This window comes from Dipodomys merriami, unplaced genomic scaffold, assembly GCF_024711535.1.
Source record: "Dipodomys merriami isolate MVZ:Mamm:240054 unplaced genomic scaffold, mDipMer1.0.p SCAF_19, whole genome shotgun sequence".
Classification (NCBI taxonomy): Eukaryota; Metazoa; Chordata; class Mammalia; order Rodentia; family Heteromyidae; genus Dipodomys; species Dipodomys merriami.
This window is the reverse complement of record NW_027203270.1, coordinates 27,129,809-27,156,444: the sequence shown is the minus strand read 5'-3', so window position 1 is coordinate 27,156,444 and position 26,636 is coordinate 27,129,809. Positions and strand designations below refer to the sequence as shown.

The window sequence follows — 26,636 nt, the reverse complement described above, 5'->3', positions numbered from 1 at the left end:
AACAACTGAAAAAAGCAACATAATGCTTTTGTATTTGCATATATTCACATTTATTGATGATATAGGAATAACCTCATTTGAGAAGGTAAATACATAGTTGATAGATTCATGAAAAATTCTAACTTGAGTTTATTTTGAAGAGAGATGGTAACCTGAACAAGGAATGGGGATGAAGGGGTCAGTGTATTTAGAGGTCCACACAGACCCCAAGGGAATAGGTTTACAGTTGGCCTCCTATGATCAGCTTGCAGATATCAACTTCATAAGTATTGGTAGCTTAAGACCAGGAAGAAGGATCAGAGTGCTCAGCAGCAGGAATCAGTGCAGCAGCTAGGGCGGCAGCAAGTGGTCCTGCAGCAAGTAGTCTGGCAGCAGCTGGGCTGGCAGCAGGGCCTGCAGCAGCAGGAATCAGTGCAGCAGCTGGGGCGGCAGCAGGTGGTCCTGCAGCAGGTGGTCTGGCAGCAGCTGGGCTGACAGCAGCAGGGCTGGCAGCAGGTGCAGCCACAGCAGGAGTTGACCATGGTGTCAGAGGATGAAGGTTCTGGGTGGTGGTGCAGGGAGATATGGTTGAACAGTTTGGAAGGCTCTCTGTCCCACTTGCTCTTTTATACCCTGCTCAGGAGCATTGTGATCTATCACATGTAGCATTCTTTCCTTGTGGGTGTTTAGGTTCTCAAATTAGACCACTATATTTTCCTAATTAAATTTTCAAGTGGGAAGGAAAATGTGGTGCTATTTTTCTGGTGTGTTGGAATTCCCCTGTCAGTTCACAGAGAACCATCTCCTAAGTGTGTGTATCTTGACGTAGTTTCTCAAAGAGCTCTCATGTGACAACAGTGTATCCTTATGATATGCATCAATCTTATTTTACATGGTACACTGTGTCTACTCTTAGGCATTCAAGATTTTATAGGCTCATATTTATGTGTGGTGACCCAGGAGGCTAAAGCCTCACTAGAATGAATCTAATGAGTCCTTCATCAGGTCAGGTGGGGAGAAAGGTTTGCATGTGAGAGGCCAGCGGCATGGGGCCAGGAAGGCCATGAGGACATGTTCCTTCCTCCACTGTGAGTCAGGATCCTCTTCCTAGACGCTTTCTGGAAGAATAGACTAACTCTGGGTGAAAATTTTAATTTAGAAACATCTATATGTCTTTGTTTCTTTATATTTTCTTTACCTGAATCAACTCTCTAGATAATATTTTAGTTTCTCCTGAGAGAAAGTAAGTTGCAGAGTTCTTACATCCTCTTGGAGTTAGATACTAGTTTTCTCAAGGATGGCCAGAAAAATGAACATCCAGTTGTAGAAAACTTGACCAATAACAATATTACCCTAGGAAACAAAAGGTTCAGTGTTCACTTTCCAGTATATCCAGTCCAAAAAAATGGGCAATCAAGTATATAGTGAACACAAATGGCTAACATTGCATGGAACCTGTTCAATATCCTTCACTATCAGAATTTCCAAATCAAAACAACATCAAGACAGCATTTCACCACAGTCAGAATGGCTGCCATCAAGAAAACTAACAGATATAGTGAGGGCCCTGGGAAAGAAAGAGACCCATCCACTGTTGGTGGGAATTTGAATTAGTTCCTTCATTATACTAATAAGCATACAATTTCCTCAAATATCTAAGTATAGATCTCACATACATTCCATCTAAAACACTCCTGCATACATATGAATGTTTGTGTGTGTGTGTGTGTGTGTGTGTGTGTGTGTGTGTGTGTGTGTGTGTGTGTGTGTGTGAAGGAACCAGGCACATATATAATCGAAAAGTATTAAATTGAGACACCTACATACTCATCTCTATTGCAGGACTATTGACAAGATCCAAGTTACACAGTTATACTGTGTGCATATGGATAATGAAACATCAATGACTACTAAACAATAACAGTAATGAAAGTCAAAATTCTATCGCTCTCAGAACAATTGGACACACATCAGAAATGATCCATATCAAAATATTCAGAAGATTTCTCACTTTAGTGAGCATAGTATCCAATAATTAGTATATCCTAGACAGGATAATCTTAGCAGATGAGCAGAACAGCTCAATACTTATGTACATATGAAAGTATAAGATGATGCTAAGGGAAATGAACTCCAAGACATGGACACAAGAGGTTTTTTTTTGTTGTTGTTGTTGTTTTAAATATACTATGTGATTATTTTTGTTTCTATTGTATGTTCTTCCCCTTATGGTATATCCTCTGTGTTACTGTATTTGATTTTGCTACCTTGGTACCCTTCAAATAGGGAAGGCAAAGGGAACAACAGAAGAGTGAGACAAAGGACAAGGGGGAGCAAGTGCAACAGCGATATATACACAAGACTATGTTGGAAACAATCTGTACAACTTGGGGGTGGAGGGAAAATAGGAGAAAATTGAGGGAAGGGGTAAAAGGTTGACAAGAAATTTACTCATTTCCTTACTTCTGTAACAGAACCCTCCTCTGCTTATCACCTTAACAAATAAAAAGGTACAAAAAAAATCCAAGCGCTGATGCCTAGATAATGACCACCATTCCAATTGTTTGAAAAGTGTATTGAAAAACAACAATATTTATATGTCTTAGCTTGGGGCACAGGGTAACCTAGGAGATGGAGATTAAGTAGTTGACTTGTGGAATGATGACAGGACAAAATGTAGGAAATGGGAAATAATTGAGAGTTAGGGAGGACACATTACCAAGATATGCCATATGGAGAATTCTCCTTGGGCAGCTGGATTACATTCCCACGGTCAGCCTGTGTACACTGGATACAATGGACACATGGGAACTGAGGGGTGGTAAGCAGGACAGGGGTCACCAGCTCCCATCACTGTTGTAGTTGTGTCCCTGTGGGCCTGAGCTCCTCCTACAACTTTCTCTTCAATAGAGGAAATCCTCAGCAGAGAGCTCAAGGTTCTAGCTTTAGGCAACTATGGTCTATTTTGAGGGAGCAATAAGAAAGACCAGAGCTGGCACACTCAGAATGCCCTGCCATGAGATTTATGTTTAAAAATGAGCTACATATTGATTTGAACAACAATTGAAGAAGAGAAAATAAAGAGATATAATGTTTTTAGATTTGCACATATTTGCTTTTATTGATAATACAGGAATAACAGTATTTGAGAAGGTAACAAAATTTCATTGGAATTTTAAACTTGGGTTCATTTTGAAGAGAGATAGAAAACTGCCAAAGACTGAGGGGGACAGTGCATTTGGAGGCCCACACAGACCCAGAGGGAACTGAGGTTTACAGGTAGTCTCCCATGATTGAGCTCAGAGAAGAACTACATCAATAAAGCTGACTACTGAAGGGCAGGAGGGTGCGGGACGGAGTGCTCAGCAGCAGGAATCAGTGCAGCAACTGGGGCAGCAGCAGGTGGTCCTGCAGCAGGTGGTCTGGCAGCAGCTGGGCTGGCAGCAACAGGGCTGGCAGCAGCAGGGCTGGCAGCAGCTGGAGGCACAGCAGTTGGGGCGGCAGCAGGTGGTCCTGCAGCAGGTGGTCTGGCAGCAGCTGGGCTGACAGCAGCAGGGCTGGCAGCAGGTGCAGCCACAGCAGGAGTTGACCATGGTGTCAGAGGATGGAAGTTCTGGGTGGGTGTGCAGGGAGATGTGTGTGAACAGTTTGGAAGGCTCTGTCCCACTTGCTCTTTTATACCCTGCTAAGGAGCACATGTGATCCATCACATGTAGCGTTCTTTTTGTGGTTGTTTAGGTTAACAAATAGGTGGTTCTCAAATTAGGCCACTATATTTTCCTGATTAAATTTTCAAGTGGGAAGGAAAACATGAAGTCATTTTTCTGGTGTGTTGGAATTCCCCTGACAGTTCAGAGAGAATCATCTCCTAAGTGTGTGTATCTTGATATAGTTCCTCAAAGAGCTTTCATGTGACAGCCAGTGTCTACTTAGGATATGCTTCAGTCTCATTTTATGTGGCACATTCCATGTAATCTTAGGTATTCAAGATTGTTATAGGCCCATAGTTGTGTGTGGTGACCCAGGAGGCTAAAGCCTCACTAGAATCTAATGAGTTCTTCATCGTCAGGTGGAGAGGAAGGCTTGCATGAGAGAGACCAGCAGCATGGGGCCAGGAAGGCCCCATGTAAGTCAGGATCTATTTCCTAGACATTTTAGGGAAGAATACAACTAACTCCTCATGAAATGCTTAAATAAAAAACATGCATATGTCTTTGCTCCTTATTTTTATCTGATGCAAATCTCTAAATATTTTAGTTCCTTTTATGAGAAAGTGGACTGCAGTGTTCTGCTGTCCCTGAAAGATTCTCATTAATACTATTGTGTGAACTTGTTGTCCTTCAATCTTTGACATGGTGTTTTTTGTGCCATTTGTGTTTTTTGTTTGATTCTTTGCATTTCTTTTTGGTGGGATTATGCTGTGCACTGAGGACCACATACATGCCAAGTAATCCTCTACCACTTGAGCCTTGCCTTCAGCCCACTCTTTCTGGATTTTGGCAAGGCATGTAGAATCGTGTCTTTTTCTAACTGGTACCTGCTTGTACCAGTTAGCTGTCACATTGTTCTTCTGTCTTATTGGAGTGTCTCAGTCCTATCATTTGACAAGACTCTCCTGCTTCATTTTTCAAGAGGATTATTATATTATCTTGTTCATCCAGGTTTTCAGTTGTTAAAAAAATTTTAAAGGCAAAGAGAGAAAAAAATGAGCCTAAAAAGCAAAAAGAAATATGATAGAACACACAAAATGTAATTTTGTTATAGTATATTTATAGAGTAGACACAGTAAATGCTGAAAGGTAAAAAATGCCCTTTTAATTAATTCTATGGCTAGTTCTTCAAAAAGAAATAGAGGGGCTGGGAAAGTGGCTCAGTGGTAGAGTGCTTGCCTTGCATGCATGAGGCCCTGGGTTTGATTCCTCAGCACCACATAAGCAAAAAGAAAAAAGCCGGAAATGGTGCTGTGGCTCAAGTGGTAGAGCGCTAGCCTTGAGCTGAAGAGCTGAGGGACAGCGCCCAAGCCCAGAGTTCAGGCCCCACGACCGGACCCAAAAAAAAAAAAAAAGAGAAATAGATTTTGCTAGCCCCTTGGGTGTCATAAAGCAGAAGGTGTGCATGATTAAATGTCTTAACAAAGAGCATTTAAATACAAAAATCCTTACACTTTTTAACACGGTAAATTACTCATCAAATACTTGATTTGTATACTTTTATTCATATGTTTGTGCCATTAAAGCTGAATATATGAACTATTTAAAACCATATGCTCTATATAAAGAGATTTTTACTTGATTTAGTAGGTAAAGTGAGACAGAGGAAACCAGACAGATATAGAGGAAAGGCTTCAGGTTTTCTTAGAGATGAAAGGAAGTTTTTCCCCACAGGTAAAATGGCAAAGCACATTGTGAGTGTAAAGCAATGTATAAACAATACAGTTCCTAAGGCAGTTTGTCAGAGTGCTTGACATACAGTTGGTTGCCTGCTAGAATGAGTTTTCTCCACTGACTCTCTGATGCCATTCTTAAGCAAAGTATGCGTTTTCATACCAACCTTTTACCAAGGCCGTTTCTCTCAAGAGCTAGATTTATTGATATTAAAAGTATGTTTTTGTCCAAGATTTTTTAGCTGTTCAGGGCCTTAAGTGATTCAATAATACCCTAGGAAACAGGAGGCTCACCGTTCACTCTCCAGTATATTTAATCCAAAAAAATTGGCAATCAAGTGTACACAAATGGCTAACATGACATGGAAACTGTCCAATATCCTTCATTATCAGAGACTTCCAAGTCAAAACTACATCAAGATTACATGTCTCCACAGTCAGAATGGCTGCCATTAAAAAAGTAACAGAGATTGTGATGGTCCTGGAAAAGAAAGGAAATAGATAGATAGATAGATAGATAGATAGATAGTTAGATAGATAGATAGATAGATAGATAGATAGATAGATAGATAGATAGATAGATAGATAGATAGATGTCAATATATCTATATCTATATCTATCTATCTATCTATCTATCTATCTATCTATCTATCTATCTATCTATCTATCTATCTATCTATTTATCTATCTATCTATATATGCCTGAAGAAATCAGGCATAAAATTGAGACACCAGCATACTCATATTGCAGAACCATTGACAAGACCAAGTCATGGAGTCATTGATGGTGAAAAAAGAACCAAAATGGGGTATATATACTCAATGGAGAATTATTCGGCCATGCTGAAGAATGATATCATGACTTTGTGGGGAAGTTCTTGGAAGTGCTAATTGTCATGTTAAGTGACATAAGATAGACTCAGAAAGACAAGTCTTGAATGATTTTTTTGTATTTTGAATATCTAAAAAAAAAAAAGATGTGAAAGTGAAAAGAGGCCTATTAGAGAATGCATCAAACCAATGGGAGAGATTAACATGGACAAATCAAAGAACCCTAGGTCAAAGAACCCCATATACATGTATGATAATGTGTTAACAATATTTGTTCTTTGCACAATTAATATATACAAATGGAAAACATCAAAGACAATGAAACATCAACAGCAATGAAAGGCTAAAGACTTTTTTTATAAGTTTTTTATTGTGAAAATACTGTACAGAGGGGTTACAGTTACATGAACAGGGTAATGAGTACATTTCTTATCAAGCATTGTTGCCTCCTCCTTTGGTTTTCCCCTACCATCCCTTCCCTCCCACTTCCATGACTACACTCCCCCACCAGCTTCCCCTCCCGCCACCCCCCCCCCGCCCGCACCTAAATTGTAAAGTTCATCGTTCAACAGTGTCTTGTACAGATGTACATTGTTACAGTGGGTTAACCTGTATCTCTATTTAAACATTTTGTTTTTTCCCTTCCCCTCCCAAATTAGACCAATATCAAATACAGTGAAAACAGGGGTTATAACCATTGGGGAGGAACATACAAACAAAAAAAATCACATGGTACATTATAAATACATTAGAAACAATAGCAAGAAAGAAAAAAAAAACCACTTGTGTCCCTATTTGCGGTTCATTTTGCTTAACATCATCTTATCTGGTCATATGTACATAACTTTCGACCTTTTGTGCTTGTCCCAGAGATATACTAGTTATTGCAAGTAAGGGTAACCATAAGACCTATGCTTCTTTGCACCTGGCTTACTTCACTTAATATAATTTTTTCCAAGTCTTTCCATTTACTAACAAATGGGGCAATGTCATTCTTTCTGATAGAAGCATAGAATTCCATTGTATCTATATACCACATTTTCTTGATCCATTCATCTACCTAGGGGCATATGGGCTGGTTCCATATCTTAGCTATGGTAAGTAATGCCGCAATAAACATAGTTGTGTTGGTAGCTTTAGTATGGTCTTGTTTGTGATCACTTGAGTAAATGCCCAAAAGTGGGAGCTCTATGTGGAGTCTTCTGAGGAACATCCATACTGCTTTCCAAAGTGGTTGAACAAGTTTACACTCCCACCAACAATGTAGTAGGGTTCCCTTCTGTCCACATCCCCTCCAGCATCTATGGTTATTAGAGTTCTTGATTATAGCCATTCTAACTGGGGTGTGGTGGAATCTCAATGTTGTTTTGATTTGCATTTCTTTGGTGGCTAGAAAGGTTGACATTTCTTGATGTGTCTATTGGCCATTCTTATTTCCTTTTCAGACAAGTTTCTCTTTAAGTCTTTAGCCCACTTATTTATCGGGCAGTTGTTTCTTCGAGCATTTGTTGTTGGGGGATTCCATTTTTTGAGTTCCAAGAGACCCTTATCTGTTGTATGGCTAGTGAAAATCTTCTCCCAATCTGTGGGCTTTCTTGCTAGCTATATTGATCTAAGAAAAAAATTGAGCAAACATCTGAAAGAATATACATCAAAATATTCAGAAGAGTTCTCACAGGATCAAAGCACTGATGCCTAGATAATGATCACCATCCCAACGGTTCCAAAAGTGTGTGGAAAATCAGCAACATTTAGATGAGGAAGATGTAAGTCTTAGTTTGTGTGAACTCTGGGGCATAGAGAAACTGGGGAGATGTAGGTAAGTAGTTTACTTGGGGAATGATAATGGCACAAGATGTAAGAAATTTGGAAAATAATTGAGAGTAAGGGGAGATTCATTACCAAGAAATGCCATATGGAAAATTCTCCTTGGGAAGCTGGATTACATTCCCATGGACAGCCTGTGTACACTGGATATGGTGAACACATGAGCACTGAAGGACAGGTGAGCAGGACAGGCCTCACCAGCTCCTGTCATTATTGGAGCTCTACTTGTGGGAGCTTATCTCCTGGATAGAGCTTTCTTGTCAATAGTGGAAGTCCTCAGCAGAGATTCAACTCTCTGACTCTAGGCAACCATGGTCTATTTTTGAGGGAACAATAGGAAAGACCCAAACTGGCACATCCAGAATGCTCTGCCAAGGGATTTTTATTGTTAGGAGATAGCTACATATTGATCTAAACAATTGAAGAAGGAAAAATAGAGACATAATGCTTTTATATTTGCATTTGTTCACATTTATTGATGATGTAGGAGTAACAGCATTGGAGAAAGTAACTAGAGAGTTGACAGATTTCATGGAAAATTCCAACTTGGGTTTATTTTGAAGAGAGATGGTAAGTTGACAAGGACTGGGGGTTGGGGGCCATGTATTTGGAAGCCCACACAGACCCCAGTGAAGTTTACAGTTGGCCTCTCATGATCAGCTTGCAGATATCTACCTCATAAATGTTGGCAGCTTAAGACCAGGAGAAGGGAGGACAGAGTGCTCAGCAGCAGGAATCAGTGCAGCAGCTGGGGCGGCAGCAGGTGGTCCTGCAGCAGGTGGTCTGGCAGCAACAGGGCTGGCAGCAGCAGGGCCTGCAGCAGCTGGACACACAGTAGCTGGGGCAGCAGCAGGTGGTCTGGCAGCAGCAGGGCTGGCAGCAGGTGCAGCCACCGCAGGAGTTGACCATGGTGTCAGAGGATGGAGGTTCTGGGTGGGTGTGCAAGGAGATGTGTATGAACAGTTTGGAAGGCTCTCTGTCCCACTTGCTCTTTTATACCCTGCTAAGGAGCACATGTGATCCATCACATGTGGCATTGTTTCCCTATAGTTGTGTAGGTTAACAAATGGTGGTTACGAAATTAGGCTGTGTTTTTTCCTGATTAAATTTTTGAAGTGGGAAGGAAAACCTGATTCCATTTTTCTGGCGTGTTGGAATTCACCTGTCATTTCTTGGAGAACCATCTCCTAAATGTGTGTGTCTTGGTCTAAGAGCTGTCATGTGACAGCCAGTGTCTCCTTACAATAGGCTTCAATGGCATTTTACATGGTACATTGAGTCTTTTAGCTATCAAGATTTTATAGAGCCATATTTGTGTGTGGTGAATCTAATGAGTGCTTCATCAGGTCAGGTGGGGAGGAAGGTTTACATGAGAAGCCAGCAGCATGGAGCCAGGAAGGCCATGAAGACATGTTCCTTCCTCCACTGTGAGTCAGGACCCATTTTCAAAGCTTTATAGGGAAAAATAGGTTAACTCTGGGTGAAAAAAATAATTGAAAGGTCTTGATATATCTTTGCTTCTTTTCTTTTTTCTTATCTGAATCAAATCGCTAAATAATATTTAGTTCCTCTTATGGAAAAGTGGGCTGCAGATCTCTGCTGTCTGTAAAGATTGATTCCCTGTAATATTATACTGTGAACTTGTTGTCCTTCAGTCTTTGACACCATGTTTTTTGTGTCCTTTGTGATTTTTGTTTTCTTCAGTAATGCTCTACCACTTGAGCCATACCCTCAGCCCCCTCTTTCAAGGTTTTGACATCTGGAATCCTGTGATTATCCAATATTTACCTGCTAAAGCAAGTTAGATGTTGCATTATTCTTCTGTCTTATTTTTATATCTAGATAACATACCAGATCTCCATTGAGCTTCTCAGCCCTATCAATAAACAAGATACTCCTACTTCATAATTCAAGAGGAATATTATATTATCCTCTTCAGGTTTTCCATGTTAAAAACTATAAAAGGCCAAAAAGGAAACAGAAGACTAAAAAAAGAATTATTTTTGGAACACAAAAAAAAATTATTATAATATATTTATATAGTAGACACAGTAAATGCTAAAAGGTGCAAAAATACCCATCTAATTAGCTGTATGATTAGTTTTTCTAAGGAAAGTGTCCTAACCCCTTATGTGTCATAATACAGGCAGTTTTGTGCCTGGAAATGTGACTTAATGGTAGAATGCTGGACTAGCATGCATGAAGCCCTGGATTTGGTTCCTCAGTACCACAAAAACAGAAAAAAAAAAAAAACCAGAAGTGGAGCTGTGCCTCAAGTGCTTGCCTTCATCAAAAGAAACTCAGGGACAGTGTCCAGGCCCTGATTCAAGCCCCAGGACTAGCAAAACAATAAACAAACAAAAAAAACCCGGCGGTTTCAGTCTTCTGTTGTTTATAAACTTTATTACAGAGCTTTTCCAGGTCTTTGGTTAGGTTTATTTTAGTTATTTATTTGAGAACACATGCAATTATAAATAGGAAATTTTCCTGGTGTTTCTCATGAGTAGATTTATTTTTGGAGAATCACAATATAATACTTAAATAATGTCACCTAGCCATGTTAACAAAAACGTATCAGGGATATGGCTCAAGTGATACAGCTCTTTCCTAGCAAGTTAAAACAAACAAAAACAATGAAATACATACCAGATGGTACACATGGAACAATGGAATCGAATATAGGACCTGGAAATTTATCCATTCATCTGGCTAGCTACAGTATCTTGATTCTTGGCAGAAAGTCCCCAAAACTTCTGCTTTACAGAAGTGCTAGAACTTGGAAGAAGATACTAGCTTTATCAAGAATTGCCAGAAAAATGAACATCCAAATGTAGAAAACTTGACCACAACAGCACCAGCCTAGGAAACAGGAGGCGCAGTGTTCACTCTCTAGTACAAACATAAATTTTATATATATATAGTTCCAGTCAATAAAAATAAGCAATGAATGCACAGATATTGAAGGAACACATGAGTTACATTACATCAGAGATTTTCAAATAAAAAAAGATTCCACAGTCAAAGTGGCTAATAGAGTTAGTGAGAATCCTGGGTAAAACAGGAGACTCCACACACAATTGGGGGGATATTAATTAGCTCATTTATTATACTAATGAACATTATTTCCTCAAATATAGAAATGTAGATTTCACACATGATCAGCTAAACCACACACATATATATATAAACCATATACATCATATATATACAAACCACTCATATATATATATAAACCACTCATATATATATATATATATATATATATGTATGTATGTATGTATATGAAGGAATCAGGAAAAAAAGAATGGAGACATCTGCATGTTCCTATTTATTGCAGGACTATTCAGAAGAGTCAAGTCATGGAGTTATCCTGGGGGTCAATTACTAGTAAAAAAAGAGCCATAACTGTGGTACAAGTGCTCAGGGCAATATTATTCAAACATTCAGAAGAATGATGTCTTGAGTTTATAGGAAAAATGTTTGAAATGGCAAATATCATGTTAAGTGAAACAAGATAGACTCAGAAAAACAAGGATTTAATGTTTTTTCTCTTATGCTGCATCTTAAAAAAAGATATGAAAATAAAAAGAAACCTATTAGAGAATGAAGTAAATAAACAGGAGGGGAGTAAGTAAGAGTAAACACAAGGATAAATCAAAGAACTTAAGGTCATAGAACCCCATATACATGTATGATAATGTCTAAAAAAATGTACTATTTACACAATTAATATACACCAAAGGAAAACTTTAAAGAGTCAAGCATCAACAACAATGAAAGACTAAACATTATTTATCTAAGAACAATTAGGCCAAGAGCTGAAAGAATGTAAATCAAAATATTCAGCAGACTTATGAGTTCAGTGAGCATAGGATCCAAGAGCTGGTGCCTAGATAATGAGAACCATCCCCATCGCTTAAAAAACATACGGACAAGCAGCGGCACTTAGATGAAGAAGATGCGAATCTTAGCTTATGTGCACTCTGGGGCACAGTGAAAGACTGGGGTTTGAGGTAAGTAGTTTACTTGGGGCATGATGACAGGACAAGATGTGGAAAACTGGAGAAACAATCAGGAGTAGGGAGGGAAGAAGTTCAAAGTGACACCATAAGCAGAACTCTTCTTGGGCAGCTGGATGGCATTCACATTGACAGCATGGGCAACACTGGACAGGGTGGACGCACAGGCACTGAGGGGAAGGGAGCAAAACAGTACCTCACCAGCTCCTCTCACTGTTGCAGCTGTGCCCCTTAGGGGCCTGGGCTCCTGCCCAGAGCTTCCTTTTCAGTAGAGGAAGTTCTGAGCAGAGTATTCTAGGCTGTGGCTCAAGACCACCAGGCCTGTATGAGAAACCAGTGGACAAGGATGAGAGCTAGCACACACAGCATGATCTACTATGTGAGTTTTATTTTTTGGAGATGAGCTACATATCTGAACAGCAGTTGAAGAAGGAAAAAATAAAGAGACACCATGCTTTTATATTTGCTTTTTTTCTCTTTTATTGATGATGTAGGAATAACAGCATTGGAGAAGATGACAAGATAGTTCAGAGATTTCATGAAAAATTCCAATTTGGATTCATTTTGAAAAGAGAGTAAGCTGCCAAGGATGGAGTAGGACAGTGCATTTGGAGGCCCACACAGACCCCAGGGAGAAGTGAGGTTTATAAGTCGTCTCCCATGATTTAGCTCAGAGAAGGACTACATCAATAATGCTGCCTACTGAAGGGCAGGAGGGTGCAGGACAGAGTGCTCAGCAGCAGGAATCAGTGCAGCAGCTGGGTTGGCAGCAGGTGGTCCTGCAGCAGGTGGTCCTGCAGCAGGTGGTCTGGCAGCAGCTGGGGCAGCAGCAGGGCTGACAGCAGCAGGGCTGACAGTAGCAGGGCTGGCAGCAGCTGGGCTGGCAGGAGCAGGGCTGGCAGCAGGTGCAGCCACAGCAGGAGTTGACCATGGTGTCAGAGGTTGGAGGTTTTGGGTGGGTGTGCAGGGAGATGTGTTTGAACAGTTTGGAAGGCTCTCTGTCCCACTTGCTCTTTTATACCCTGCTAAGGAGCAATGTGATCACATGTAGTGTTCTTTCCTTGTGGTTATTTAGGTTAACAAGCAGGTGATTAGGACACTGTCTATTCCTGATTAAGTTTTCTAGTGGGAAGAAAAAACATGATGCCATTATTCTGGTGTGTTGGAATTCCCCTGTCAGTTAGCTCAGGGAGAGCTATCTCCTAAGTGTGTGTATGCATCTTGGTATAGTTCCTCAAAGAGCAGTCACGTGATAGTGTCTCCTTATGATATGTCTCAGTAGCATTTCACATGGTACATTCTATCAACTCTTAGATATTCCAGAATGTTATAGACCTATATTTGTGTGTGGTGACCCAGGAGGCTAAAGCCTCACTAGGATCTTATGAGTGCTTCATCAGGTCAGGTGGGGAGGAAGGTTTGCATGTGAGAGGCCAGCAGCATGGGGCCAGGAAGGCCAGGGGAACATGTTCCTTCCTCCACTGTGAGTCAGGATCCATTTTCTAGTTGTTTTATGGGAAGAGTAGAACTAACTCTGGGTGAAAAGCTTAGTTTAAAACATGCATATATCTTTGCTTCATATATTTTCTACACAGAACCAAATCTCTAATTATTTTAGTTCCTTTTGTGAGAAACTGAGCTGCAGAGCTCTGCTCTTCCTGAAAGATTGCTGTTAATATTATAGTACGAATTTGTCTCCTATTTTTGACATAAGGTTTATGTGTCATTTGTGGTTTTTATTTGAATTTTTTGGTTTTTGTATTGGGGGATTGTGCTGTGAACTGAGGACTTCATACTTGTTCAGTAATGCTCTACCACCTGTGCCACACCCTCAGCCAGCTTTCTGCTTTTTTTTTTTTTTTTTTTACAAAGCATCTGAAAACCTGTCCTTTTCCAATATTTACCTGCTGGCATAAGGTAGCTGTCACATTTTTCTATTGTCTTCTTTGAGCTTTTGACAATCTGTCAACTAACCAAACATTCCTGCTTCAGTGTTCAAGAGGATTATTATATTATCATTTTTCAGTTGTGAAAAATAAAAAGAGGCAAAAAAGAGAAAGAGAGTCTGAAAAGCAAAAAGAAATAAGATGGGACAGAAGAATGAACTATTATTATAGCATGTTTGTAGGGTAGATGATGAAAAATGAAAATGCCCTTTTAATTAGCTATATGACTAGTTCTTCTAAAAGAAGGAAATTCTTTTATGTCATAATACAGGCAGAAGGAGACACATTGTTATGTTTGTAGGGGCACAAATAAATGTCTTAATAAACAGCATTTAAATACAAAAATGATTTGCACTCTTTTTTGTTTTTTTCGTCAGCCATGGGGCCTGAACTCTGGGCTTTGGCACTGTCCCTCAGCTCTTCAACTCAAGGCTAACACTCTACCACGTGAGCCACAGAGTTACTTCTGGCTTTTTCTGTTGATGCAGTGCTGAGGAATCAAACCCAGGGCCTCATGCATGCAAGACAAGCACTGTACTGAGCCAACTTCCCAGCCCCAGATAGGCACTCTTTTTATCATAGTAAATTTCTAATCAAATGTTTGATTTGTATATTTTATTCACAAGTTGGTGCTGGTATAGGTGAAGAACATGAAGTATTTAAAATCATATGACCTGTGTGAAGAGATTTTTTTACTGTATTTAGTAGGTAAGGCCAGACAGAGGAGACTAGAAAGACCTAAGAAAGGCTTCAGGTTTCCTTAGAAAGTAAAGGAAGTTTTCCCCACAGGTGAAAGGGCAGAGCACATTCTCAGTGGAGAGCAATGTAGAGACAACACAGTTCCTAAGGCAGTTAGTCAGAGAACTTGGTATACAGTTGGTTGCCTGCTAGAATGACTCTTCTCCACTGAAACCCTGATGCATGCATCCTTATGTAATGTACCCATTTTCACACCAGCCCTTACCAAGGCAATTATCCTCAAAAGCTAGACTTATTGATATTAAAAACAGCAATAAATCATTGTGGTATTTGCCTAAGATTGTTTTGGCTATTCAGGATCTTCAGTGATTCCTTGCGCATTTAAGGGCTTCTTCATGTAATTCTGTGGAGAATGTCATTGGAATTGATAGGGATTGCATTATATAATGAGATGCTTTTCATCATCTGGCCTTTTTCATCTGTTAATTTTGCTGATCCATGAACATGGTACAGATTTCCAACCTGTAGATGTCTTCTTTAGTTTCTCATGTTATTTATGAATTTCATCACATGGAGTTTTGAGGCCTTTGATTAAGTTTATTTTAGTTATTTATTTGGGGATTCATGAAATTATGAATAGGAATTATTTTTTATTACTGGTGAATTTATTTTTGGAATATTAACATATAAAACTTAAAATTATATGATCTAGCTCTTTTAACAAAAATAGCCTGATCACCAGGAGAGATGGCTCAGCTGGTACGACAATTTCCTAGCAAGATAAAACAAACAGAACAAATAAAATGCACAACACCTAAAACAGAAACATGGAGCAATGAAATAGAATAGAGGACTCAGAAATTTATCCAACGAGCCAGGTAGCTATACTATCCTGATTCTTGGCAAGAAGTTCCAGAAGCATGTGCATTACAGAAGTGCAACTATATTGGAAGAAGATACTAGCTTTATCTAGTGTGGTCAGAAAATGAACACCCGAATGGAGAAAACTTGACCCCAAGAACATTACCCTAGGAAACAGGAGGATCAGTGTTCACTTTCTGGCACAAATATATATATATATATATATATATATATATATATATATATATATATATATATATATATATATATATATATATATATATATATATGTATATATTCCAAACCATGAAATTGCTCAATGAACTGAATAGACATTAAACAAACACTATGGCTAACATTATATAGAAACTGGTCAAAATACCATACTCTCAGAGATTATTAAATCAAAACTACATTGAGATTCCGTTCCCCACAGTCAGAATGACTGCCATTAAGATAACTCACAGAGTAAGTGATGATCCTGGGAAAGAAAGGAGATGCCATACACTATTGGTAGGAATGTGAATTTGTTCATCTCTTGTATTAATAATTATAGAGGTTCATTAAATATATAAATATAGAACAATTAAATAATCCAGTTAAAGCACCTGAATATATATATATATATATATATATATTTATATATGTGTGTGTGTATATATATGTAGTTATAGCCACAGCAGAGTTGACCTTGTGTCAGAGAATGGAGGTTCTGGGTGGGTGTGCAAGGAGATGTGGTTGAAATATTTGGAAGTCTTTCTGTCACACACATATGCACATCACACACATATTTATATATATGCATATATACAGGAGTATATTTGTGCTGCTTGTATTGATTGCAGGACCATTCATAAGAGCCAAGTCATCCTGTGGGCCTATCAATGATGAAAAATAAGGGAATGTGGTATATATTCTCAATGGTGTATTATTGAAACATTTACAAGTATGATGTCATGAATTGGTAGAAAAAAATTCATGGCAGCAATAATTATATTGAGTGAAATAAGATACACTCAGAGAAAGTAGTTTTAATTATTTTTTCTCTTATTTTGAATTTATTAAAGAAGAAAGTAAACAGAGGCATTTTAGAGAATGAAATAATCCATTGGGAGGTATTAGCATGGGTAATCACAAGCACAAATCAAGAAAACTAAGGCCATAGAACCTCATATACATGTATAATGTCTAAAGAAAACTTATTATGTGAACAATTAATTTGCACCAATGGATAAACATCAACAGCTATGAAAGAGTAAAGACTATTGACCTAAGAACAATTGGGCAACTGTTGGGTCTTCGTCCGTCCCACAAAAGACGGACGGGATCCGAGGAAAGGTAAGTGCGGCGCTCGCCCATTCCCTAGCCTCCCTCAGCCCAGGAGACAATCAGACACAGCGGGGAGCCAAATCCAGCAGGCAGAAAACTCTTTATTAACAGAGAGCAGCCCCTTTTTAAAGACAAAGAGGGTGGGTGGTATGGTAAGGGAGGAAGAGGAACCAATCACTGTCAAAGTCACACCCTATCATTCACCTGAGCCTTCACAGGCTGGTTAGGTACTGATCAGAAGATCAATTGGGGTCTGCCCACTCTACTCTCTCCCAGAGCCATCTTGGCTGGCCATGTGCTCTTCAGTAAATTAGGCTCTGCCCACTCAACCCCCTCCCAGAGCCATCTTGGCTGCCCATGTGCTCCACAGGGCAACCATCTGAAATGTTCCCCATCAAAATATTCAGAAGACTTCTCACTTTAGTGAGCATAGAACCCAACCCTTTATGCCTAGATAATGACCCCCATCCACATCATTTGAATATGTATGAAAGTCAAGAACAATTAGGTGAGGAAGATGTGAGATTCGATTGTGTACACTCTGGACATAGCCAGACCTAAATGATTGAAGTAAGTAGTTTAGTTGATGAATGATATCATGGCAAGATGAAGGAAAATTGGAAACTATTTGAAAATAAGGGCACTCCAAATTACCAATGAATAACATATGGAGAATTCTTCTGAAGTGGCTGGATTACATTCCTTGTGGAACATTGGACAGGTGGACAAACAGGCACTGAATGGGAGGTGAGCAGGACAGGGGCTCACCAGCTCCTGTCAGTCACTATTGGAGCTCTGCCCCCTGGACCTTAGCTCCTGCTTAGGACTTTATCCTCAATAGAGGAAGTTGTCTGCAGCAGAGAGTTCTAGGAGTCCTAGTGAGAGAGCAATAGAAGAGACAAGAGCTGCCACAGCCAGAATGCCATGCCATGAGATTTTTTTTTTGGTTTGGAGATGAACTACATATTTGAACAACAATTGAAGAAGGAGACAAATGCAACATAATGTTTTTATATTTGTATGTATTCACATTTATTGAGGATGTAGAAATAACAGCATTTGAGAAGGTAACAAGATAGTTGACCAATTTCAAGGAAAATTCCAACTTGGGTTCATTTTGAAGAGAAGCTAATAAGGACGAGAGAAAGACCTCAGTATTTGGTGGCTTATACAATGCCAGTGGGAACAGAGGTTTACAGTTGGTTTCACATGATCCTTGCAGATTTCTACCTCATAAGTGTTGGCAGCTTAAGACCAGGAGAAGGAAGGAGAGTGCTCAGCAGCAGGAATCAGTGCAGCAGCTGGGGCGGCAGCAGCTGGGGCGGCAGCAGCTGGGGCGGCAGCAGCTGGGCCTGCAGCAGGTGGTCTGGCAGCAGCTTGGCTGGCAGCAGCAGGGCTGGCAGCAGCAAGGCCTGCAGCAGCTGGACACACAGCAGCTAGGGCGGCAGCAGGTGGTCCTGCAGCAGGTGGTCTGGCAGCAGCTGGGCTGGCAGCAGTAGGGCTGGCAGCAGGTGCAGCCACAGCAGGAGACCATGGTGTCAGAGGATGGAGGTTCTGGGTGGGTGTGCAAGGGGATGTGTTTGAACAGTTTGGAAGGCTTTCTGTCCCACTTGTTCTTTTATACCCTGCTAAGAAGCATTGTGATCCATCACATGTAGCATTCTTTCCTTGTGGTTGTTTAGTTTAACAAATGAGTGGTTATCAAATTGGGATTTTTAAATACAAAATTAGTATTTTTCTGCTTAAATTTTCAAGTGGGAAGGAAAACATGATGCCATTTTTCTGGTGTGTTGGAATTCAATTGTCAGTATGTTCCATGAAAACCATCTCTTAAGTGTGTGTGTCTTGGTCTAGTTCCTTAAAGAGCTGTCACAAGGCTGCTAGTGTCTCCTTATGATATGCTTCCATTGCACTTTACAAGGTACATTCTACCTATTTTTAGATAATCAAGATTGTTATAGGCTGCCACGACTACTCCAGTGGAGTCTGCTTAGCATGGGAAACCATCTATCAGACCTAAGATAGGGGTTTCAGAGACCTATCTCTGAGTTTTGGGACTTCACCGAAGTCTACCTCAGAGAATGGGGCTTTACAGAAACCTATCTCCAAGTTTTGGGACTTCACCGAAATCTACCTCGGAGAATAAGGCTTCTAAGAGGCCTACTCCCGGCAAAAGGCTGGCAAGCCCCTGGGAAAGATGTGTTCCTGCCTTTCTTTTCCTCACTGTATAAGAGTGCCTATTAATCTTTTACTGTTTCTGCTGTTCATTGTACTTACTCATTGTCAACGTTCCCTTATTCAAAGCTCTTTCTTAAGAGTGTTGATGACTCCAATATCTGATGAGTGTCTTAAAAATATGACTAACTCACCAGAGTTAAGTGCTACCCTGAAACCCCTCTTATGGAGGCTAGTAGACAAGCCATAAGCAAATATAAAAGTATTGGGGGTGTCACAAAGTCACTTCAGCAGAAGGAATTGTTTGAAAGAGTTGCAAGAAGCTATAGGCGCGGCTAGAACAGAAGGAATGTATGGCAATTGCTGAGATAACTACTTAGGAGAAAGAATTTCCTGTTACTCTCTTTCATTTACTAAGAGACTTGCTAGATCTAGGCCTCTGTGACCTTACTATTAAAGAAGGAACAGGAAAGATCTTATGGGACAATTAAGGCCTCTATAGAAATAAGGTAATGGTTAGATGGTGACAAATGTCGAAACCCATTATATTTCTTAGAGATAAGCCGGAAACAAATGCCTTTCAGGTGACCAGCTGGTGACCACCCAAGAATGAAGCCCTGCAGCAAGATTGTGTAAACTTTTGCCCTTTCAGGGGACCAGCTGGTGACCATCCAAGAATGAAGCCCTGTAGCAAGATTGTGTAATCTTTTGCCCTTTCTTATGGAGACTTTTGCTATAAAAGTTTGTTATCCTCTGCATTAAATCGCACTTAGCACTCAGCATCCACTCCTAATGTGTGTGAGTTGTCTGTTTGCCATCTCCCCATCCTATTCCAGGTTCCTCCCCTAGGTATCCTCCGTTGTCCCGACAGAACCCGGTCCGCGGCAATTTTAGTTATTTATTTGGGAACAGGTGTGAATATGAGTAGGAAATTTTCCTGAATTTCTGAAGGGTGAGTTTATTTTCGGAAGTGTCACAATATAATACCTTAAATTATGACATCTAGCCATGCTAACAAAAATAGCAGGGTTACCAGGGGAGATGATGGCTCAAGAGGAACTGATCTTTGCTAGCATGTTTAAGCAAACAAAAACAACAAAATACATACCACCTAAAACAGAAACATGAACCAATAGAAGAGAGTAGCAGACACAGAAATTTACCCAATTAGCTGACTAGCTACAGTATCTTGACTCTTGGTAAAAAGTTCCAGAAACACATGCATTACAAAAGTGTTGCCATCTTGGAGGAAGATCCTAGCTTTATCAAGTATGAACATCCAAATGGAGAAAACTTGACCACAACATTAACCTAGGAAGCAAAAGCATCAGTGGAAGTTCTCCGGTACAAACACATACACAGATACACACACACACACACACACACACACACACACACACACACACACACAATTTCTAATCCATACAAGTGGACAATTAATGGGAGTAGAGATTGAACGAAGACAAATGACTAACATTATATTGATAGTATTCAATGTCATTACCATCAGGAAATTTCAAAACAATACTAAACAAAGCTTCCATTTCAGCATAGTCAGAATGACTCCATCAAGAAAACTAATAATGGGTAAGAAAGGAGATCCCTTACACTGTTGGTGGGTGTGAATTTGTTTATTTATTATACTAATAAGTATGTAATTTCCTGACAAAATAAATGTAAAATTCACTCATGATGCAGCTAAAGCACTACTCTATATATGTATATGTATATGAAGGAATCAGGCAACATACGATGGAGACACCTGCATGCTCACATCTATTGAAGGACTATTCACAAGAGCCAAGTCATGGAGTCATCCTGTGGCCCTTCTGTGGTTAAAATACAAGGGGAGTGTGGTGCATGTGCTCAATGCAGTATTATTCAGACATTCATAAGAATAATGTCATGACTTTGTAGGAAAAGTTTGGAACTGGTAATTGTTACGTTAAATGAAATGAGATAGACTCAGCAAGAAAAGTATTTATTTTTTCTCTTATATTTAATCTTCGTAAAACAAATAGATATTAAAGTTCAAGGAGGCCATTTGGAGAATGAAGTCAGCCAATAGGAGGGATTCGCATCGGTAATCACAAAGACAAAGCAAAGAAACTAAGGCCATTGAACCCCATATACCGTATGATAATATCTAGAGAAAATTTACTATTTGCACAATTAATATACAACAAGAGCAATGATTTTAAGGGCTAAGCATCAATGCCAATGAAATATTAAAGACTGTTTACTAAGAACAATGGGGCAATGATCCCCATCAAAACACTCAGCTGACTTATCAGTTCAGTGAGCATAGGATTCAAGAGCTGGTGCCTAGATAGTGAGAACCATCCCCATCACTTAAAAAAATGTATGGACCAACAGCTACACTTAGATGAAGATGTGAGTTTTAGCTTATGTGGGGCACAGGGAAATCTGGGAGATAAAGGTAAGTCATTTATTTGGGGAATGATGACAGGACAAGATGTGTAAATTTGAGAAACATTCAGGAGTAAGGAGGGAAGCAGTTCAAAGTGACACCATAAGCGGAACTATCCTTGGGCAGCTGGATGGCATTCACATGGTCAGCATGGGGAACACTGGACAGGGTGGACACACAACCACTGAGGGGAGGTGAGCAAGACAGTACTTCACCAGCTCCTCTCACTGTTGTAACTGTGCCTCTGGTGGCCTGATCTCCTGCCCAGAGCTTCCTTATCAGTAGAGAAGTCCTCAGCAGAATGTTCTAGGCTGTGCCTCAAAGATCACTGTTGCCTGTTTGAGAAACCAGTGGACAAGGATCAGGGATGGCACACACAGAATAATCTGCTATGTGAGGTTTAGTTTTGGAGATGAGCAACAGTTGAAGAAGGAAAAATAAAGAGACAAAATGCTTTTATATTTGCTTTTATTCACTTTCATCAATTATATATGAATAACAGCATTGGAGAAGGTGGCAAGATAGTTCACAGATTTCATGGAAAATTCCAACTTGGAATCATTATGAAGAGATAGTAAGCTGCCAGTGATGGAACAGGACAGTGCATCTGGAAGCACACACAGACTCCAGTGGGAAGTGAGGTTTTCAGGTAGTCTCCCATGATTTAGCGCAGAGAAAGCTATCTACAATAAAGCTGCCTACTGAAGGGCAGTAGGGCGCAGGACAGAGTACTCAGCAGCAGGAATCAGTGCAGCAGCTGGGTTGGCAGCAGGTGGTCCTGCAGCAGGTGGTCCTTCAGCAGGTGGCCTGGCAGCAGCTGGGGCAGCAGCAGGGCTGACAGCAGCAGGGCTGACAGTAGCAGGGCTGGCAGCAGCTGGGCTGGCAGGAGCTGGGCTGGCAGCAGGTGCAGCCACAGCAGGAGTTGACCATGGTGTCAGAGGTTGGAGGTTTTGGGTGGGTGTGCAGGGAGATGTGTTTGAACAGTTTGGAAGGCTCTCTGTCCCACTTGCTCTTTTATACCCTGCTAAGGAGCAAGTGTGATCACATGTAGTGTTCTTTCCTAGTGGTTGTTTAGTTCAACAAACAGGTGATTATGAATTTAGGACACCGTTTATTCCTGATTAAGTTTTCTAGTGGGAAGAAAATATGATGCCATCTTTCTGTTGTGTTGGAATTCCCCTGTCAGTTAGTTCAGGGAGAACTATGTCTTAAGTGTGTGTGTAGGTCTTGGTATAGCTCCTCAAAGATCAGTCACGCGGCAGCCAGTTTCTACTTATATGTTTCAATGTCATTTGACATGGTACATTCCACCAACTCTTAGATATTCCAGAGTGTTATAGACCCATATTTGTGTGTGGTTAAAGCCTCCCTACAATCTACTGAGAACTTTATCGGGTCAGGTGGGATGGAAGGTTTTCAGGGGACTGGGAAGGCAATGAGAACATGTTCCTTCCTCCGCTGTGAGTCAGGATCCATTTTCTAGATGTTTTATGGGAAGAGTAGAGCTAACTCTGGGTGAAAAGCTTAGTTTAAAAACCATGCATATATTTTTGATTGAATCAAATCTCTACTTTAGTTCCTTTTGTGAGAAACAGCTGCAGAGCTCTGCGCTTCCTGAAAGATTGCTGTTAATATTGTAGTATGAGCTTGTCCTTCTGTTTTTGAAATAAAGTTTCATTTGTGTCATTTGTGGTTTTTATTTGAACTTTTTGGTTTTTGTATTAGAGGATTGTGCTGTGAACTGAGGACCACATAATTGCTCAGTAATGCTCTACCACCTGTGCCACACCCTCAGCCAGCTTTCTGCTTTTTTTACAAGACATTTGAAACTCTGTCCTTTTCCAATATTTACCTGCTCTACAAGATTAGCTGTCACATTATTCTTTTGTTCTTTGAGCTTCTCACAGCCTATCAATGAACCAGACACTCAGCCTCCTTGTTCAAGAAAATTATGTTATTCTGTTCACTTTTTCAGTTATGAAAAATAAAAAGAGGCAAAAAAGAGAAAAAAGTCTAAAAAGGAAAAAAGAAATAATATAGGACAAAAGAATGAACTATTATTATAGCATTTTATGGGGTAGCCATCATAAGTAATATAACATGAAAATTCCCTTTTAATTAGTATTATGACTAGTTCTTCTAAAAGAAGGAAATTCTGTTAACCCCTTTTATGTCATAAAACAGGCAGAAGGAGACGAGTTATTATGTTTGTGAGGGCACAAACACTTATGAGTTTCATTACAGGGATTTTTCAGGCCTTTGGTTAAGTTTCTTTTAGTTATTTATTTGGGGATTCATGCAATTATGAATAGGAATTATTTTTATTCCTGGTGAATACATTTTTGTAAGCATTACCATATAAAACTTAAAATAATATGAGCTAGCTCTAGAGAAATGGCCCAGCTGGTACAGCTCTTTCCTAAGCAAGCTAAAACAAACAAAACCAACAAAATGCACACACCTAAAGCAGAAACATGGAGCAATGAAATAAAACAGAGGACTCAGAAATTTATCCACCCATCTAGGTGGCTACACTATCCTGATCCTTGGCAAGAAGTTCCAGAAGCATGTGCATTACAGAAGTGCTACTATTTTGGAGGAAGATACTAGCTTTATCTAGTGTGACCAGAAAAATGAACACCCGAAGGAAGAAAACTTGACTGCAAGGACATTACCCAAGGAAACAGGAGGATCAGTATTCACTCTCCAGTACAACTTATATATATATATTCCAACCCATAAAAATGGTCAATGAACTTAATTGACATTAAAGAAACACTATGGCTAACATTAAATGGAGACTATTCAAAACAATATACTTTCAGAGATTATCAAATCAAAACTACATCAAGATTCCAATTCCCCACAGTCAGAATGACTGCCATTAAGATAACTCACAGAGTAAGTGATGATCCTGGTTAAAGAAAGGAGATGCCATACACTTTGGTGGGAATGGGAATTTGTTCAACTATTATACTAATAGATACAGAATTTCATCAAATATGTAAATATAGAACTCCTACATGATAGATCCAGTTAAAGCACCTGCATATGTACATATGATACATATATGTATATAAAGTGATATATATACATTTATATGTAACATAAACACACACACACACACACACACACACACACACACATATATATATATGCAGGCACAGCCACAGCAGGAGTTCATGTGTCAGAGAATGGAGGTTCTGGGTGGGTGTGCAAGGAGATATGATTGAACAGTTTGGAAGGCTCTCTGTGGCACACACACACAAAGAGAGATGCACTATGCACACACATATTTATATATATGCACATATACAGGAACATAAATGTGCATGCTTACATTTATTGTAGGGGCATTCATAAGAAACAAGTCATGGAGTCATCCTGGGGGCCCATCGATGGTGAAAAATTAAGGGAATGTGGTACATGTGCTCAATGGAGTATTCTTCAGACATTTGCAAGAATATTGTCATGGCTTTGTAGAAAAACATGGCAATGACAAATATATTAAGTGAAATAAGATACACTCAGGAAAACTAATATTAATTATGCTTTCTCTTATGTTGAATTTTTTTAAGCTGAAAAAGAGGCCTTTTAGAGAATTAAGTAATCCATTGGGAGGTATTAGCATGGGTAATCACAAGCACAAATCAAGGAACCTAAGATCATAGAAAACTTACTGTTTGCACAATTAAAACTTACCAATGGCTAAAGAGCTACAACAATGAAAGACAAAAGACTATTGATCTAAGAAAAATTGGACAACCATCTGAAATGTTCCACATCAAAATATTCAGAAGATTTCTCACTTTAGTGAGCATAGAACCCAACTGCTTATGCCTACATAATGAACCCATCCATATCATTTGAATATCAATGGAAAGTCAGGAACAGTTAGGTGAGGAAGATGTGAGATTCCATTGTGTGCACTCTGGACATAGCCAGACCTAAATGATTGAAGTAAGAAGTTTAGTTGAAGAATGATATCATGGCAAGTTGTAGGACAATTGGAAACTATTTGAGAATAAGAGCACACCCAATTACCAAGGAATAACCTATGGAGAATTCTCCTGGGGTGGCTGGATTACATTCCTTGGACAACTTGTGCAACACTGGACAGGTGGACACACAGACACTGAATGGGAGGTGAGCAGGACAGGGGCTCATCAGCTCCTGTCAGTCACTATTGGAGCTCTGGTCCCTGGACCTTAGCTCCTGCTTAGGACTTTATCCTCAATAGAGGAAGTTGCCTGCAGCAGTGAGTTCTAGGAGTCCTAGTGAGAGAGCAATAGAAGAGATGACGGCTAGCACAGCAAAAGTACACTGCCATGGGATTTGTTTTGTTTGGAGATGAGCTACATATTTGAACAACAATTCAAGGAGACAAATGCAACATAATGTTTTTATATTTGCATGTATTCACATTTATTGAGAATGTAGGAATAACAGCATTTGAGAAGGTAAGAAGATAGTTGACCAATTTCAAGAAAAATTCCAACTCGGGTTGATTTGAAAGAGAAGCTAATAAGGATGGGAGAAAGAGCTCAGTATTTGGTGGCTTATACAATGCCAGTGGGAACAGAGGTTTACAGTTGGCTTCACATGATCCTTGCAGATTTCTACCTCATAAATGTTGGCAGCTGAAGACTAGGAGAAGGGAAGAGAGTGCTCAGCAGCAGGAATCAGTGCAGCAGCTGGGGCGGCAGCAGGTGGTCCTGCAGCAGGTGGTCTGGCAGCAGGTGGTCTGGCAGCAGCAGGGCTGGCAGCAGCTGGATACACAGCAGCTAGGGCGGCAGCAGGTGGTCCTGCAGCAGGTGGTCTGGCAGCAGCTGGGCTGGCAGCAGGTGCAGCCATAGCAGGAGTTGACCATGGTGTCAGAGGATGGAGGTTCTGGGTGGGTGTGCAAGGAGATGTGTTTGAACAGTTTGGAAGGCTCTCTGTCCCACATGCTCTTTTATACCCTGCTAAGGAGCAATGATGATCCATCACATGTAGCTTTCTTTCCTTGTAGTTGTTTAGTTTAACAAATGGGTGGTTATCAAATTGGGCTCTTTAATATGAAATTAATATTCTTTCTGCCTAAATTTGAAGGAAGGAAAACATGATGCTATTTTTCTGGTGTGTTGGAATTCAATTGTCAGAATGTTCCATGAGA

General features: G+C 39.9%; 1 pseudogene; it reads right to left on the bottom strand.

Moving 5' to 3' along the window:
• Positions 1 to 3,341: 3,341 nt before the first annotated feature.
• LOC138831029 (keratin-associated protein 4-3-like) lies at positions 3,342 to 26,351 on the bottom strand (annotated as a pseudogene).
• Between the last annotated feature and the right edge of the window lie 285 nt (positions 26,352 to 26,636).